This window comes from Ictidomys tridecemlineatus, chromosome 1 (assembly GCF_052094955.1).
Source record: "Ictidomys tridecemlineatus isolate mIctTri1 chromosome 1, mIctTri1.hap1, whole genome shotgun sequence".
Classification (NCBI taxonomy): Eukaryota; Metazoa; Chordata; class Mammalia; order Rodentia; family Sciuridae; genus Ictidomys; species Ictidomys tridecemlineatus.
The window spans coordinates 161,718,029-161,736,087 of NC_135477.1; the positions used below are offsets into that span (position 1 = coordinate 161,718,029).

The 18,059-nt window shown below is 38.2% G+C and overlaps 2 pseudogenes; one reads left to right on the forward strand and one right to left on the reverse strand.

Moving 5' to 3' along the window:
• The first annotated feature begins 5,662 nt into the window (after nucleotides 1-5,662).
• Nucleotides 5,663-5,758, forward strand: LOC144367724 (U6 spliceosomal RNA; annotated as a pseudogene).
• A 6,203-nt stretch (nucleotides 5,759-11,961) lies between these two features.
• Nucleotides 11,962-13,245, reverse strand: LOC144366584 (archaemetzincin-2-like; annotated as a pseudogene).
• Between the last annotated feature and the right edge of the window lie 4,814 nt (nucleotides 13,246-18,059).

Below are 18,059 nucleotides of genomic sequence, written 5' to 3' on the forward strand. Positions count from 1 at the left end.
TGTCTAAACTCATGGTTAGAGAAATCCGAGGTAAAATGATACTGGGAGGGGGCTGGGGATGGAGCTCAGTAGAAGAGCACTTTCTGGGCAAGTTCAAGCCCCTTGGTTCAGTCCCCAGCACCATGTAATACCATTTAGTATCTGTTATTGGGCTGCTGAAAGCTAAGAAAGTATTTCAGCATGTCCTGTTAAGCAAGGCTGCAGAGAAGCAGCCCTTCTCATTGCTGGTGGAAATGCAAGTGGAAACCACCTACCACAGTTAGGATCTTGAATGTCCCCCAAAGGCCTGTGTTTTAAAGACTTAATCATCAGCCTGTGGCACTATTGGGAGGTGGTGGAACCTTTAGTAGGTGGGTCCTAGTGGACAGGAGCCAGGTTGTGTGCCCTTGAAAGGGCTATTGGGACCCTGGTTACTTTCTGCATCCTGGCTGCCAGGAGGTGAGCAGCTTTCTCCACCACATACTCCTCCATGACGTATTGCCTTGTCATAGACCCAAAGGAATGTGACCAAGTGACCATGGAATGAAACCTCTGAAGTGATGAGACAAACCTTTCCTCCTTAGAGTTGATTATCTTAGCTGTTTTTCACAATGATGAAAAACTGACTAGCATAACTCCTTCTGTAGGGGAATTTGTATGTTACTTCCAGAACCCCCTGGGATACCAAAATTTGTAGATGTTCAAGTCCCTTATATAACATCCTCTTGCATTTTTAAAAAATTGTCCTGGGGATTGAATCTGGGACCTTGAGCATATTAGACAACTGCTCTGTCAATGCCCTATATCCCCAGTCTTTTTAAAGAACTTTATTTTGAGATAGAATCTTGCAATTCTGCTTCAACCTCCTGAATAGCTGGAAGTATAGGCATGTACCACCACGCTGGCTTGCTCTTCCATATTTTATTGTATTTATTTTTATTTTTTAAATTTAACATGTGATGACATTATAATGGTAGGGTAGCACAGTTTTTTTTTGATACATATGTACATTGTGTAATGTTTAAGTCAGGTTAAACATTTATCATTTATTTTTGTAGTTGTAGGTGGACAGCATGCCCTTATTTTATTTGGTCATTTTTATGTGGTGCTGAGGATCCAACCCAGGTCCTCACATATGCTAGGCAAGTGCTCTACCACTGAGCCCCAGCCCCAGCCCCAGCCCCAGCCCCAGCCCCCATTTATCACTTATTTATGGTGAAAACATTCAAACTCCTAGCTTTTTGAAATATACAGTATGTTATCACTAGCTATAACTGAAGTTCTTATTCCTATGATTTTTTTTCACCCATTGATCAATCTCCACATCCCTTCCTTTCTGTTTCTCTTTCCCAGCTTTGAGAACATTCTATTCCCAAGCAATCAACTTTTTTTCTGCATTCCTATGAAATCAACTTTTTTCCTCACAATTGAGATCATGCAGTACTTGTCTTTCTGTGCCTTCCCTGCATATTTTAAATAATATCTAGATTGCTTATATTGCCTAATACATGTAAATGCTATGTAAAAAGTTGTTATCATATTATTTAGGGAATAATAACAAAAAATCTGTATATGTTCAGTACAGACACAATTTTCTTTTTTTTGAAGAAAAATGTTGATATGCAATTGAATCCATAGATGTGGAACGCATGCACATGGAGGGCTTGTATTGATAAAATTACAAAAACATCTTTTGACCCAACTTCTGGGAATTTTTTCTGAAGATACAACTCCAACCATAAAAAGCACATATGCATGCAGTTTTTTATTATCATGCTGTGATCACAAATAGTAAAAACAACATAAATGTCCCTATATAAGGGATTGAATAAATCTTGACAGGTCATTTTAGTTGCAAAGAAGGAGAAAGATCTTCATGAGTTCTTTTCAAGATACATTGTTAAAAGTGCAAAAACCAAAGTGTAATAAGTATATGTTATGTTTTGTGTAAGAAAGACAAGAATATAAGACAAGATACATGAATCTGCTCATCTGTGCAAAGTAAACAAACACAGATTACCCAGAAATGAATGAGATTATTTACCTATGGAGGGTGGGTGGGAATAGAGGGGAAAGAAGCGGAGTGTGTGTGTGTGTGTGTATGTGTGTGTGTTTGTGTGTGTGTGTGTGTGTGTGTGTGAGAGAGAGAGAGAGAGAGAGAGAGAGAGATATCAAGGTATAAAGGAAGAAGAAGATGGGACACTACTCAATATATCTGTATAACTATGAGTCTTAGAGCCATAGTAATGTTTCCATATGTTACTATGCATTTTTATATAGCATTTATGTGTGCTAAGTATTATATGTAGAGAAGATTTTTTTTTTCAGAGTAGAAATTAGAAGTTTATAAAAGGACAGCAGAAAAGACTTCTCCCGGAGGAAGAAGGGGACCCAAAAGGTGGAATCCGTGGAAGTGCGGTTGTCTCCCCTTTTTATAGTTCTTTCAGTGATGGAATGTAGGTGGGAAGGCCGGAGGGGTGGGACATAGGTGGGCCAAAGAAGTAGTCTGAGCAGGGTGTAGAGAAGATTTAAAACATGCAGGAAAGGCACAGAAAGACAAGTACCACAAATCTCATTCACATGGAATATAGAAAAAATCAAACAGGTTTTGAGGAGAGTTCAAAATGGAATTTAGTAATGAATTAATGAACTGTATTTCAAGTGAATAATACAACCACACTGGCGGGGGAAGGAAAAAGTAACTCAAGTGAGTTACAGCATTGTGGTGGGCTGCCATAAAGGAACTGCATACACACATTGAGTCTGGTTAGTCAATTTGTTTTTCACAGCTGTAGGTTTGGAAACTATGTTATGTGTACATGAGGAATGAGAAGATAAATATATTGTGGATGAGGGGCATCTTGAAAGGATTCAAGAACCAACTTGCTTTTGATGGCTAAATCTTGGGCAACACAATTTGAACAACCAAATAATGACAAAATGTGTTCTACTCCATTAAGTAAGAATACCCAGGAGAATCCTATATGCAGTGGAATCTCTGTGAAATGTAAAAGGAATGGTAGCAATGGAAAAAAGATCAGTAGGCAACACCACAGGAATAATTTTTATAAGAATTATAAGAAACATTTTTGGGTGCCAAATTAGTGGATACAAGTGTGATAGGAAACCTGATTTGCTTGGTTTAAAAATATTTCCTCACAGGATACTCACCAATGGCCAAAGGAAAACTCGTCTATTTATGGTAAGGAAACCTGGCACGCACCACCTTAACCAAGTGACCAATCAAAATCACCAGTAATAAGAATAAACCTGGCACGCACCACCTTAACCAAGTGATCAATCAAAATCACCAGTAATAAGACATATTGACCTCGTGTATCTCCTGATATGATAGACTAGGGCAGAATGTCACTTCTGTGGATTCTTGTCAATAATGCATAATCTCAATCTAATCATGAGAAAAGATCAGACACAAAATAACTGTCAACTACTTTACAAAAGTGTCAAGGCCATGAACAAGAAGACTGAAGAACAGTCATAGACTGAAAGAAAATAAAGAAATATGACATCTGGATGCATTGTGAGTTCCTGATTTGAATTTTGGATTAGAAAAAAGGACCAGAAGTAGCATTTCACTGATGTTAATTAGGTGATTTGAACAGTTGTACTGTGGGTTTTTTTTTTTTTAAAGAGAGAGTGAGAGAGGAGAGAGAGAGGAAGAGAGAGAGAGAATTTTTAATATTTATTTTCTAGTTCTCGGCGGACACAACATCTTTGTTGGTATGTGGTGCTGAGGATCGAACCCGGGCCGCACGCATGCCAGGCAAGCGCGCTACCGCTTGAGCCACATCCCCAGCCCTGTACTGTGGTTATAGAAAGTGTAAACATGAGTGCCAGGTGAAGGGTACATGGAAACTTTTATTTTTGCCATCCCTTGTAAGTTTAAAGTTTTCAAAGCAAAAAAGGTGTAAAAATACATCATGGAAGTTCTGTTTTGAGGAGGATGGGAAACACAGTGTGAGCCAGCTTTTCCGTAACTTCAGTTCAGGAAGGGAGATAATAAAGGGAGATAATATAACTGATGTGTTATGACAATAGAGGCTCAGGGGCAGTGGAGCCTGGGTCAATAGGTGAGGTCAGAGAGGGTTATCCTGAGGAAGTGGTGGTTGAGATCTGAAAAAGGGGAATCAAGTAGGTGAAGGGAGGGGAAAGGGTTTTGAACTGGAATAGCAGAGGTGGAGGGCCTGTGTCATGGGAAGCATGGTGCCTTGGGGGAACTGGACCCAGGCAGTGTGACTGGAAGGAGAAGGTGCTACTGGTTTAAGAGGCCGGGAAGATAAGCACAGACCACTTCACCCAGAGCCTTTTGGTTCATGGTTGATTGTTCCTGACCAGCAAGTCCAACTTCCTGTTTGAGGTCACTTGAGAAATTTCCCTTGACAGAGTCATATTATGAGAGCAATGCCACAGAGATGGTTTTTCTTTTCCTTTTTTTTTTTTTTTTTTTGGTAATACTGGGGATTTAACCTAGGCGCTCACTCATGCTAAGCAAGTACTCTACCATTGATATATATATATTAATATCTATCTATCTATCTATCTATTTATCTATGTATATATAAAATACAACTCAAGTCAATCCACCTGAAGAAAATTTCTATGGCATTTTATAGTCTGTATTTTTTAAAAATTTCTTTATTTCTTGGTGGTGCTGGGGATAAAACCCAGGGCCTCCTGCATGCTAGGCAAGTGCTATACCACTGAGTTACAATCCCCAGACCCTGTTCCACATATCCTTCAAAATCATTCAGTTATACGGATATGACTGATTAAGAAAAACAAAACAAAACAACAACATGGAGCCATCCTCCATATTTTATTTTAAACAGTTTTATTGAGATACAGTTGATATACAGTAAGCCACAGGTATTTCAAGGTCCAAGATGGTAAGTTTTAACTTATGCACAATTCTGTAAAACCATCTCCACAACTGAGATAGTGAACAGAGTAACCATCACTACCAAAGGTTTCTTCACACCCCTTTGGAACTGCCTTCTCACCATCTGCTTTCTGTTATTACAGATAATTTTTCATTCTCTGAAATTTTCTATAAGCAGAATCACATAGTATATACTCTTTTATTGATCTGGATTATGTCACTCAGCATAATTATTTTGAGACAAACACTTGCATACAGGTATTTTAATGATGTCCTCTTTTAAAGGTGAAGATCTTGGAATGGAATAGTTGGATCAAATGACAAACATACGTTCAACTTTTTTTTTTTGTGGTACTGAACCTGGGGTACTTTACCACTGAGCTACATACCCAGACCTTTTTATTTTTATTTTATTTTTAATTTAATTTTTTTAAAAGAGAGAGTGAGAGAGGAGAGAGAGAGAGAGAGAGAGAGAGAGAGAGAGAGAGAGAGAGAGAGAGAGAGAGAGAGAATTTTTAATATTTATTTTTTAGTTCTCGGCGGACACAACATCTTTGTTTGTATGTGGTGCTGAGGCTCGAACCCGGGCCGCATGCATGCCAGGCGAGCGCGCTACCGCTTGAGCCACATCCTCACCCCTTTAATTTTAATTTTGACCCAGAATCTTGCTAAATTGCTGATGCTGGTCTTGAACTTGTGATCCTCCTGCCTCAGCTTCCTGAGTGGCTAGGATTATCAGTGTGTGTCATAGTACCTGGCTTATGTTTAATGTTTAAAGAAACCGTGCTCGCTTTGGCAGCACATATACTAAAATTGGAACGATACAGAGAAGATTAGCATGGCCCATAAAAAGTATTTATAGCAATAATTACTATTTAAATCGATGCATTTAAAGCAGATCTGATTTGACTCCTAGCTCTGTTATTTTCTTCTTTTTTTAAAAAAAATTTATTTGTTCTACTTAGTTGTATATGACAGCAGAATGCATTTCAATTCATCATACACAAACGGAGTGCAATATTTCAATTCTCTGGTTGTACACACATAGAGATGCACCATTTGTACAATCATACATTTTCTTATCCTCATAACCCCTCCCCATTTCTTTCTTTTTTTTAGAAAGAGAGAGAGAATTTTTAAATATTTATTTTATTTTATTTTTTTTAGTTTTCGGCGGACACAACATCTTTGTTGGTATGTGGTGCTGAGGATCGAACCTGGGCCGCACACATGCCAGGCGAGCGCGCTACGCTTGAGCCACATCTCCAGTCCCATTTCTAGTCTCTGGCACATTTTGGCAATGGTTGCATTCTTTCAACCTTTTCCATAATTATTATATTTTTTATGGTGCTGTGCGACTGGAGATCTTTTATATTATTATTTTAATTGTTCTGGTACATCATGACTTAAATGATAAACGTGTGTGTGTGACTGTTCAACTTACCAGCCATTCCTCTGACTCTCCCTCTTTGGGGACCTCTCTATTCTCTGAGATACAACCGTGTTGAAACTGGACCAGTTATTATCCCCACCACAGCCTCTAAGTTAAAGGCTGAGTTACACATTTCTCACTTTAAATGAAAAGCTAGATATGATTAAGCTTAGTAGAAGCCCTGCTGAAAACCAAAATAAGCCCAAAGATAGGCCTCATATGCCCAATGGTTAGCCAAATTGTAAATGCAAAGAAATTCTTGAAGGAAATTCAAAGTTCTATACTAGCTTTATTGGTGATAGGAGAAAGTTTTGGTGGTCTGGATAGAAAATCAACCCAGTCAGAGCAATCCCTTAAAAAACCTAATCCATAGCAGGACCCTAATTTCCTTCAGTTCTACAAATTTTGGCAGGGGCAAGAAAGCTGCAGAAGAAGTCTGAAACCGGCAGAGGTTGGTTTGTGAGGTTTAAGAAGCCATAGGAAGGAAAATGTATTTTTTTAAAAAAATTTTTAGTTGTAGATGGGCCCAATACTTTTATTTCATTTATTTTTTATTTTTATTTGGTGCTGAAGATAAAACCCAGTGCCTCACACATGCTAGGCAAGTGCTCCACCACTGAACTACAAAACCCCAGCCCGAAAATGTATTTTTTTTCCCATAGGCTGGAAAACATACTGGAGAATCCTGGAACCATCCACAAAACCAAAGAGGGGAAAATTCCCCCAGCAGACTCAAGATTTCAGAGACTGACACTCGGATTCAGTGCTACCAGGAGTCTATCTTTTATCTCTGTAATTTTTTTTAATAAGATATCATTTTGTGGATGAGGCTTCTCTACATTACAAGAAAAGATAACTAATGAAAGCCTTATAGTTATGATCTAAGGAGATGGAAATCCTTTTTTCCACCCTCAATTAAAAATTATTAGTGGGCTGGGGATGTGGCTCAAGCGGTAGCGCACTCACCCGGCATGTGTGCGGCCCGGGGTTCGATCCTCAGCACCACATACAAACAAAGATGTTGTGTCTGCCGATAACTAAAAAATAAATATTAAAATTCTCAATCTCTCTCTAAAAAAAAATTTATTAGTGACTAAAATTCCATTGTGTCTATGTACTGCATTTTTCTATTGTTTGTTGTTGAATATATAGACTGGTTCCATAACTCGACTATTGTGAATTGAACTGTTATAAGCATGATTATTTAGCCATAAAGAAGAATAAAATTATGTTATTTGCAGGAAGATGGGTGGAACTGGACAGATCATGTTAAGTGAATGTTAAGTTCATGTTCAGTGAAATAAGCCAGATTTAGATCAAGGACCATCCCTCATATGAGGAAGCTAGAGAGAAAAGAGGAAAAAAGGGGATTTTATAAAAATAGAAGGGAAACCAGTAGAATAGAGGAAGGGAATCAGGAGAAGGGAAGTGGAGAGGGAAATGGGAGAGGAAACCAGGGGAAGAAACTGATGAAGTCATGTTATGAGCATGTATAAATATGTCAAGCTTGTCATGAGGCATAATTATGATATAGCAATATTTTATATTATTATTATTTTTAAATGGGAAGGTCTCATTGAACAAGCCTGCATTACTATGTGTCCCTACAATGGGGTTATGAAGCACAGAGACAGGACTCTAGGAATACTTAAAGTAAGAAATGGGTTCTCTGGGCCTGGGGTTGTAGGTCAGTGATAGGGCATTTGCATAACGTGCACAAGGCCCTGGGTTCAATCCCTAGCATTGAAAAAAGAAAGAAAAGATTTTTTTTTTCCTTAGGTAAGTTCAGGGTTCTCCCAAGAAGGGACATTTAAAAAGTGTCCTGGGCACTTGCAAGTGTGAACACCAAGTTGCCTTAAGACATGCTGATGTGTAGCGGTCACCACCGCTAGCTCACTCCTGATTCCCTTATATAAACCTGGTGTTTCCAGGGTGGACTGGCACGACAGATGCAGTGTGAGCAGGGTCATCCAACACTAAACTGAAGAGCAGTGAAATAGGGCCATGTGACATCTTCTGGAATATATTCTTTTGATTTTTTTTCCAGATTGGCAGCAGCAATGAAATTTCTCAATTCTCAATGATGAAGAGATTGTTCAGTGGATAGAATCAAGGAAAGAATATACACAAATGGGCTTTATTCCATACTGATTATAGAATAATGCCACGTGTGTACTCGGAATGAATGAGTGCATGAGGCTGTAGGCTTTTGTGTTGGAACCCTTCATTCTTTCAGTAGTGTTTTTGACATTCTGCACTCCTCCTGGGTGAAGGAGCATATCTGATAAAAACAGACTCTACCACCTCCCTAAAAGGGCAGGCCTCTCTTCAATTCAACTCCACACGTATGTAGTAACACCTAGGAACATAGTTTTGTAGGGGGAGCAAAAAGGAAGATGTCTTCATCTTTCCAGGTCTCATAATCTCATCTGACAGCCTTTCAATCCCAACCCACTCCCAAACATATAAATAAGGTACCATGCAGAGCAGCAGAATGTTCAGGAAGCAGCATTGAAATGTTAACCAAATGTGTGTGCATACCTGTATGGCACACACACACCTGTGTAGGGACTACATAGGGTAGCTTTAAAAGAAAAGGGGATATTTGAGGAATGTAGTAAATAATAATTTCTGAATCTTTCCACTTCTCTAACCTGTCTGGTGAATTTCTGTGTGTTTTAGAAGATAATTTTTGAGACATAAATTGAATCAGTTCTCATAGATTTACCGTTGGTATAAGAATGAAATACAGTTCCATAGGCGCTTAAAATGTACTAAAAAGTACTTAATTGGTTTGACTTTTGCCACAGTTTAAGAAAACCATCATCTTGTATCAAAGTAGTAAATAGCAGCCTACTTTCAGGTTCACTAAATTTGTCAGTGTCCTAACTGTGCATACAGAACAAGCTTGTTAATAGAGTCCCTACTTAAGGAAAAAAGGGGTTTTCTTTTCATGCCGAAACTCCTCTCTGGGATCAGTGATTTTTTCATCAATTCCCCTTTCTTCATCAGTTTTCTCAAGGAAAGAAGACACATTATCAGAAGCCAAGAAGAACATAACATGACCCACACCATTTCAAACCTAAGAAGAGCTAGTTGTAGGAGTTAAGACCACCAGGCAATACTGAATGGTTACTATGTAAGAGAGGACTCTGCTTTTTGGTGGAATAAAAGAAAAACATTATGATAAAATTTCTCCTGGGCATTTTCTCAATGACTATCTCTCCCTGTAAAAAGTGCTTTTGGCTAAGCCAGTATTCAATGAATCACAAAACCAAAAGGCTGTTGGCGAGCAGCAGAATCCATTAGATAGCATAAACATTACTACTTCAGAATGCAGATGTTAAGCTGTCAAGAATTTTGGTGCACACTGTCTGTGATTAATGAAAAACCACCAATACACAGGCTGTGCCATATGATTATGATATTAAAAAGATGTAAGTTTCTCCAAGGGTAAGTAATGTAATCTGCTAGGAATAAGGCTAAAGTATTGAGAATATAAATCTCCCTGAAGAAGTGTTCAGGGTGCGTGTTGAGTTTTGAATTCCATTTTAAAATGTGTTAATCATTATGACATAACCTACTTCCAGGGAATGAATAGAGCTTAGGAAACAATATTTCAGAAAATCATTGAAAATAATTTATTTTTTATTTTTTAAAATTTCATCTAATGATGAGTAATTGAGATACCAAGCATAAAAGTGACTTACAACCACTGAGCCTTGTAATATTATTACAAGTCAGTTTGGAACAATTAGATTCAATTAGTCGGGGCTACCGCTCAAGGGGTAGCGCACTCGCCTGGAGTGCGTGCGGCCCGGGTTCGATCCTCAGCACCACATACCAACAAAGATGTTGTGTCTGCCGAGAACTAAAAAATAAATATTAAAAATTCTCTCTCTCTCTCCTCTCTCACTCTCTCTTTAAAAAAAAAAATAGATTCAATTAGTCCCTGATTTTAAAATTCAGCAAATAGCAACAACTAGGTTAATTCTATAGTTTAAAATGATCTTTGCTTTTAAAAGTATTATCAATTAAAATACTCTATATTAAATGACAATGGTATATACATTTTTTTCACTTGTTGTTCTTAGAGATATCTTGATTATGTATTAATACAGCTTGAAAATAATATATTTAAATAACATTTCATTATAATAAAGCAAAATGATGCCATTAAATGTTTTCATATCCACATTCAAAGACATTCCTCTAGTTATTTTTGTTTATAGTGTTTTTCACTTTGCATATAGTTAGCATGTAGGAAAGTTTTTTTTTATATTTAAATTGCACAACTAAAACCTATACTTCAGGGCTGGGGATGTGGCTCAAGCGGTAGCGTGCTCGCCTGGCGTGTGTGTGGCCCGGGTTCGATCCTCAGCACCACATACCAACAAAGATGTTGTGTCTGCCGAGAACTGAAAAATAAATGTTAAAAATTCTCTCTCTCTCTCTCTCCTCTCTCACTCTCTCTTTAAAAAAATAAAAAATAAAAAAATAAAACCTATACTTCAGTTATATAAATGGAGGACAATTTTGCAACATTGTATGGTCCTTAAAGACAGAAGTCCAAGGTCTCCTTGCCTGAAGCACCCAGATTGAAAACAGCCAAGCCTCTGCAGAGGCCAGGCCTGATCGAATTCTCACAGTTCATGGGAGAGAGAATGTGTTTTTCAGGCAATACTGAATAGCTTGACAACATAATCTCATAAGTAAAACAAAATAATGTTAGATTAAGAAAACCTTATTTCAGCTGGGTGCGGTGGCACACAGTTGCAAGAAGAATCATGAGTTCAAAGACAGCCTTAGAAACTTGACAAGGCACTAAGCAACTTAGTGAGACCCTGTCTCTAAATAAAGTGTAAATAAGGGATGGGGAGGTAGCTCAATGACTAGGCACCCTTGAGTTCAAACCCTGGTAACAAAAACAAACAAACCACCTCCTCATTTCTACATTAATATCTGTATTTTAGTTTCTGAATAGCTTAATTGCAAGTGTCGATATTTTTGAACACTAGAGGGGAGTATATGTAAAAGAAAGAAGAAAGGAAAGTCAGCATTGACATTATCTCCTTCCTCAGAGTTTTGTACAACATTAGGTCTCACTAAACTGCTTATTTCTTAAGTGGAGTGATTAGAATGCATTTAAACAGTGTCCAATATCCCCTTTTGAATGTCATTTTTCAAAAATTTGAAAGGACTAATGGCAAAAAAGACAGAATATTTAAGCAGAAAAAAGTGGGCAATGCTGTAAGTAGTGACATTCTATCCTTGTCTAAGTTTACATAGAAGAAAGAAGAATTATACCTGATTTAGGAGACATCATTCTACATAGTTAGCTATCCTTGTGTCTAAAGAAAACAATGGATACTCTCAGATTGGAGCCAGACTTTTCCTGATGGTGAAACCCTGAGATTCCCAGGCCAAATTTCTGGTTTCAGTAGACAGAAAGTCTCCAGAATTTCCATATGGGAGAGACAACTTGGAAGCCACTGGATGGGGAATTAGAAAGGTGAAGATTTCATGAGTTAATATAGATACTTTTAAAACTCAGAACTCTTGACACATAGTAGGAATTCCATGTATTCATTCTTTTTTTAAAAATGTGTAAATATTTATTTTAATTGTTTCTATCTGAAGATACTTATTTTTAGAGAACAGCAAGGCATTTTATTATGCACTCTTTCCATTCCTTAAAGGCTCCCACAGGTTTTGGTAAATACACATTATTTTCATGACTATGTTTCAGAGCTGTTCTTGGTGTGTCAGCAGACGCATCATCAATCCCCTTTACCAGTGCTTTGTATCTTTCTGCAATATTAAAGCCAATGACACATTGTACCTTGCCTAGATAGACAGGGCAAAGATTTAGAGGATGGTGGTCAGCTTTCTCCAAGTGGTTGGAGCCTTGCGTTAGGCATGCGAGCCACTGGCAGAGTCACAGTTCAGATATGTGTCCAATCTCATGGGTTAAAGTCTTATAGGACTAGCAGCAGAAAACACTAGTGATTTCAGGAATAAAGTAGTTATCAAAAAGGGAATAGCCATTGGAAGATTTTTTTTTCTGGAGCTTCTGCACTGTCCCTTCTTTGTATAAGCTATAGAATTCACTGCCATACCTCGTGAAGCTGAAAAGCCCCACACCATCTGTCAAACAAGCCTGTCCAAAGACTAAATTCTAGGAACCTCTTGGATAAGATCAGTCATTGTTATTTCCACAACACAGAAGGCATCTTCAAGTTTCTTTCTTTTTTTTTTTTTTTAAGAACTTCAGGATATGCCCTGTATGAATTTATAAATTGCGTGTGTGATGGTTCACTCTAAAAGAACACTGTGTGGCAGAAACAGAAACCAGTTTCTAGGAGTTTCATAGTCAGTACACACACACACAAAAAAAAAAAAAAAACAAAAAAAAAAAACAAAAAAACTTCATAGTAGCCTTTGAGCCATTTAATATATTCTTTTTTTTAAGAGAGAGAGAGAAGAGAGAGAAGAGAGAGAGAGAGAATTTTTTAATGTTTATTTTTTAAAAATTTTCAGCGGACACAACATCTTTGTTTGAATGTGGTGCTGAGGACCAAACGCATGCCAGGCGAGCACGCTACCGCTTGAGCCACATCCCCAGCCCTAATATATTCTTTATTGATAACTCTGGTGTTTCCTAGAGATTCAGTTGGCCAGTATATAAATACTATGCTTCTCTGGAGAGGGTATCTTTCTGTAGGGATTACTGAAAAACTGTTCAAAGTCTTGGGGAGCCTCAGAGTGGGAGGGGATCCAATCTGATTGTGAATGCTAAGTAGTAGGTCCAAAGAGATCACTTAATTGCTGTTCCATAGCATCTAATTTCTCATAGTGTGAGACAAGCACTGACTGGGTTCTTAGAGATGAGAGCCGTTTTTAGTGTCTGTTCAGAGTGATGTAATACTTGCATGTTCATAAACAAAGGCTCCCAGTGAAGTTTTTACCATACCAGGACAGGCTTGTCTGGAATGTGCTGTGGAGGGTGCCTTCACTCCTGACAGGTCTCCATGCTGCCGCCCCAGCTGTATTCACTCTTATTGAAAGATTCTTTGATCATTTCAAAGGATAATACCATGGATTAGGTTTAACTGGTTGGGTTTAAGGAGGATAATAGATTATGAAATCAAAGTAGGGAAAACAAGAGCTCCCTCTAGCCAACTCACACATCACTGCATATGTAATAGTCAGAACCCACATGAAATGTGCCTATTCTATGTTCATTCTCTGCAGATAGTGGCTATGTAGTGACAAGTGAGAAGTGATAGTTTTGGACCTTTAGATCTTTCAGATGATAAGTTTAAAGTTGGAAAAAATCCAATTATTTATTAATTCATTTAATGAGCACCTGCTGCATGTCAGCCACTGCTCAGGAAAGTTAGATGCAGGAGAAAACAAAACAGAGATCACCAACCTCCAGGAGCTGAAATTCTAGAGGTGAAAATTCTAGAGTATCAGAAGCTGATAAGTATCTTTCTCCATCACACAGTCCAATTATAACTGATTAAATAACTACATCTAAATAACTATATTGAAATTACTAATCATAAAAAGATATTCATAATAATTACATTTGTTGCTGGATAGATTTCAATTTTGTTACTAACTATTCAAGTGTTTTGAGCAGCTACTACTAAGTTCAAATCCACCTTACTCTCTGAATTCAGATAACTGAAGTCTAGAAAACTACAAAATACAACTTTAAAATAATACAAAACTTTAATATTGTTGGTGTAGGGCTTATGCAAAGATAAAAAACAGAATATTATAAAAATTGAATTTAATTACAATGAAAAAACACAAAATAAAAACAAATACCATAATGGTGACTGACATAGTGATCTGGTCATAGCCAGTTTTTAATTTTTAATATCGACTCCAAGTTAATGAAAGGTCACTATTAAGTTATATAAAAATATTTATGGTCTAAAGTATAGCATTGCCGGGGGATCCAACATGGCAGCTGGCGGAGAGGCAGTGCTTTCAATACCCCCCCAGTGATGGGGTCATAAAAATGCATAGATAACGCTTAGATTCTACCAACGGAGAATCTCCTAGCAAAATTCCACTGAAGAGAGACCGGCCGGGAACTACTAGGATTTTTTGAAGTGACAGTTGGCCCCAGACGAGCGAATCCCTGCCACGAGATGCAGAGGTCCAGATCCGCCAGCCATAGTCCGCACGCCGCGGCGCGGCTGCCGGCCCGTCTGCCCACAGCAAACGTGTTTTTTTTTAGAGAGAGAGAGAATCTTAATATTTATTTTTTAGTTTTTGGCGGACACAACATCTTTGTTGGTATGTGGTGCTGAGGATCGAACCCGGGCCACATGCATACCAGGCGGGCGCACTACCACTTGAGCCACATCCCCAGCCCAGGAAGAAGTCTTTAGCCAAACCTTCATGAAATAGCGAGCTGGGAGCTGAGGCCAACCAGGGACGGACCAGTCCCACCCCTCCCTTCAGACACTCTGGCAAGGAGCCTGGGGCCCCCCATAGCAGAGACGTGAAGTCATCGGAGTTCGGCCGACGGAATTCCTTCCCAGCAGAATCCACTTTAGCAGGTGTGTGACTCCCTCCCCATCCAGATACAAGCAGCCAGGAAACTTCATGGACCTTTCAGGACTTGTGTCTGTAGGGAAGCAGAGGGGATCCCCGACCCCAACCCCCCCGTATCACCAGCGGTGACTCCCAAGGTCTTAGCCGCCAGTTTACCACAGCACTGGGGCTTAAATGGGACATGCGGTGGGGCTGCAAGTGTAACTAAATCTCTGGGGAACCGCTTCTGGTGAACAGGACCTGGCTGGCTGGCTGACAGGAGGAAGGGGGGTAAGGGCTGGAGAAGTGAAACGGCTCTGGACTGACAAGTCTGAGAGACTCCCAGGAGCCGCCGTACAGGGATTGCTATGGGCAGGTAGAGAGCAGAAGCTCCCCTCGGAGGCTCTGCCTACTGGAAGAGAAGAAAATGGATCTCTAAGACTTCAATATTTTTTTTTTCTTCTTCTTCTCTCTCTGTTCCTTTCTCCCCTTTTCCTTCTCTCTTTCTTTCCCGTTTCAAGTTTTATTGTTCTTTTCATTCTCCTCTAATCTATCTCTCTCTCCTTCTTTCTTTTTAAGAGCACCTTCATTCCCCTACCCTCCAACTTTCATCCCAAGCATTACATCTTCCCTTACGTGTAATTGTCTAAATGCAAATAGGTGAATGTCTCGAGGCTGTCTATAGGGCTCCTAAATACCTAGCTACTACCAACTCCCTGATCCAATTACCTGTTAGTATCCACCTTCAGTAGAGCAATCTTCTAAAGTAGCCAAGACATACTAACCCTCGTACCATCATAGCACCTAACCTAAACATATAGTCCTAAGAACAAACAACAAATCACTATGTGCATACAGAACCTGGAAGCCTTTTATGAATTGAATGAATCAGCTTTAAAGTACAATAAAGCCCAACATTTCTAGGCATAATCTCCCACCACAAAGGAGAGACAACAGAGATATACAAAGCCAAAACAAATGTATAGGAGAAAGCAGTTACAAAGCAGTCAAACAGAGCTGGAAAGTAATGTGAACAACATGAAAAAACAAGGGAAAAAAGGATTACAGACAATGCAGGACAACTTAAATCTACAGGAGGACCTAGAAGCATCAGAAACATGGACAGGGAAAGAAATCAAGGCATACCTAACTCAGATGGAACACAATGTTAGAGAAGACATGAGACAGCAAGTCCAAGCATTGAAAGTATATTTTGAAAACGAACTAAAGAAACAAATTCAAACTGCAAAGAATGAGCTTTACCAGGAGATAGAGATTAAAAAAAAAAAACCAAACAGTAATCCTAGAAATGCAAGAAACCATAAACCAGATTAAAAACTCTAACAAGAATATTACAAATAGACTAGATCAAGTAGAAGTCAGAACATCAGATAATGAAGACAAAGTTTATCAACTTGAAAAGAATATAGTCAACACAGAAAAGATGCTTAAATCTCACGAGCAATCTATCCAAGAGATATGGGATCTCATAAAAAAACCAAATTTGAGAGTCATTGGGATAGAAGAAGGCACAGAGGTTCAAACCAAAGGAATGGACAACTTATTAAATGAAATAATCCTAGAAAACTTCCCAGAGATGAAAGATGGAATGGATTGCCAAATCCTGGAAGCCTACAGGACCCCAAACATCCAAAACCGTAATAGACCAACTCTAAGACATATAATTATGAAGATAGCTAACATACAGAACAAGGAGAGAATATTAAAAGCTACGTGAGAAAGGAGACAGATTACATTCAGGGGTAAAACAATTAGGTTAATGACTGATTTTTCATCACAGACTTAGAAAGCGAGAAGATCCTGGAACAATGTATTTCAAACGCTGAAAAATAATGGATTCCTACCAAGAATACTGTATCCAGCAAAATTAAGCTTCAGTTTTGACAATGAAATTAATACCTTTCACAAAAAAACAAAAGCTACAAGAATTTGTAGCCAGAAAACCAGCACTGCAAAGCATTTTGAGCAAAATACTACAAGAAGAGGAATTGAAAAATAGTGCCCAAAACTAACAGTGGGAGGTATCTCAGTAAAGGGGGAGAAAAATAACCAAAGAGGAAAAACTAGCCAAACTAAAATAAATAAATAAATAAACATGACTGGAAGTACAAACCATATTTCAATTGTAACCTTAAATGTTAATGGCTTAAATTCACCAATCAAGAGACATAGGTTAGTAACCTGGATTAAAAAAAAATCCAACAATATATTGCCTTCAGGAGACTCATATGATAGGAAAAGACATACAGGCTGAAGGTGAAAGGTTGGGAAAAATCATACCACTCACATGGCCCTCGGAAGCAAGCAGGAGTGGCCATACTCATATTGAATAAAATCAACATCAAACCTAAGTTAATCAAAAGGGATAAAGAAGGACACTATATACTGTTAAAAGGAACCATCCACCATCAAGACATAACAATTATCAATTTGTATGCACCAAACAATGGTGCTGCAACGTTTATAAAACAAACTCTCCTCAAGTTCAAGAGCCAAATAGGACACAATAATTATGGGGGACTTCAACACACTGCTCTCACCATTGGACAGATCCTCTAGACAAAAGCTGAACAAAGAAACTATAAAACTCAATAATGCAATCAATAACCTAGACTTAACTGACATATATAGAATATATCAACCATCATCAAGTGGATACACGTTCTTCTCAGCAGCACATGGATCCTACTCAAAGATAGACCATATATTATGCCATAGGGCGACTCTCAGTAAATATAAAGGTGTGGAGATAATACCATGCACCATATCTGATCATAATGGAATGAAACTGGAAATCAATGATAAAAGAAGGAAGGAAAAATCCTACATCACATGGAAAATGAACAATATGTTACTGAATGATCAATGGGTTACAGAAGACATAAAGGAGGAGATAAAAAAATTCTTAGAGACAAATGACAATACAGACACAACATACCGGAATCCATGGGACACAATGAAAACAGTTTTAAGAGGAAAATTCATTTCTTGGAGTTCTTTTCTCAAAAAAAGAAAAAAAACCAACAAATAAATGAGTTCACACTACATCTCAAAAACTTAGAAAAGGAAGAACAAAACAACAGCAAATGTAGTAGAAGACAAGAAATAATTAAAATTAGAGCAGAAATCAACAAAATTGAAACAAAAAAACACCATTGAAAAAATTGAAAA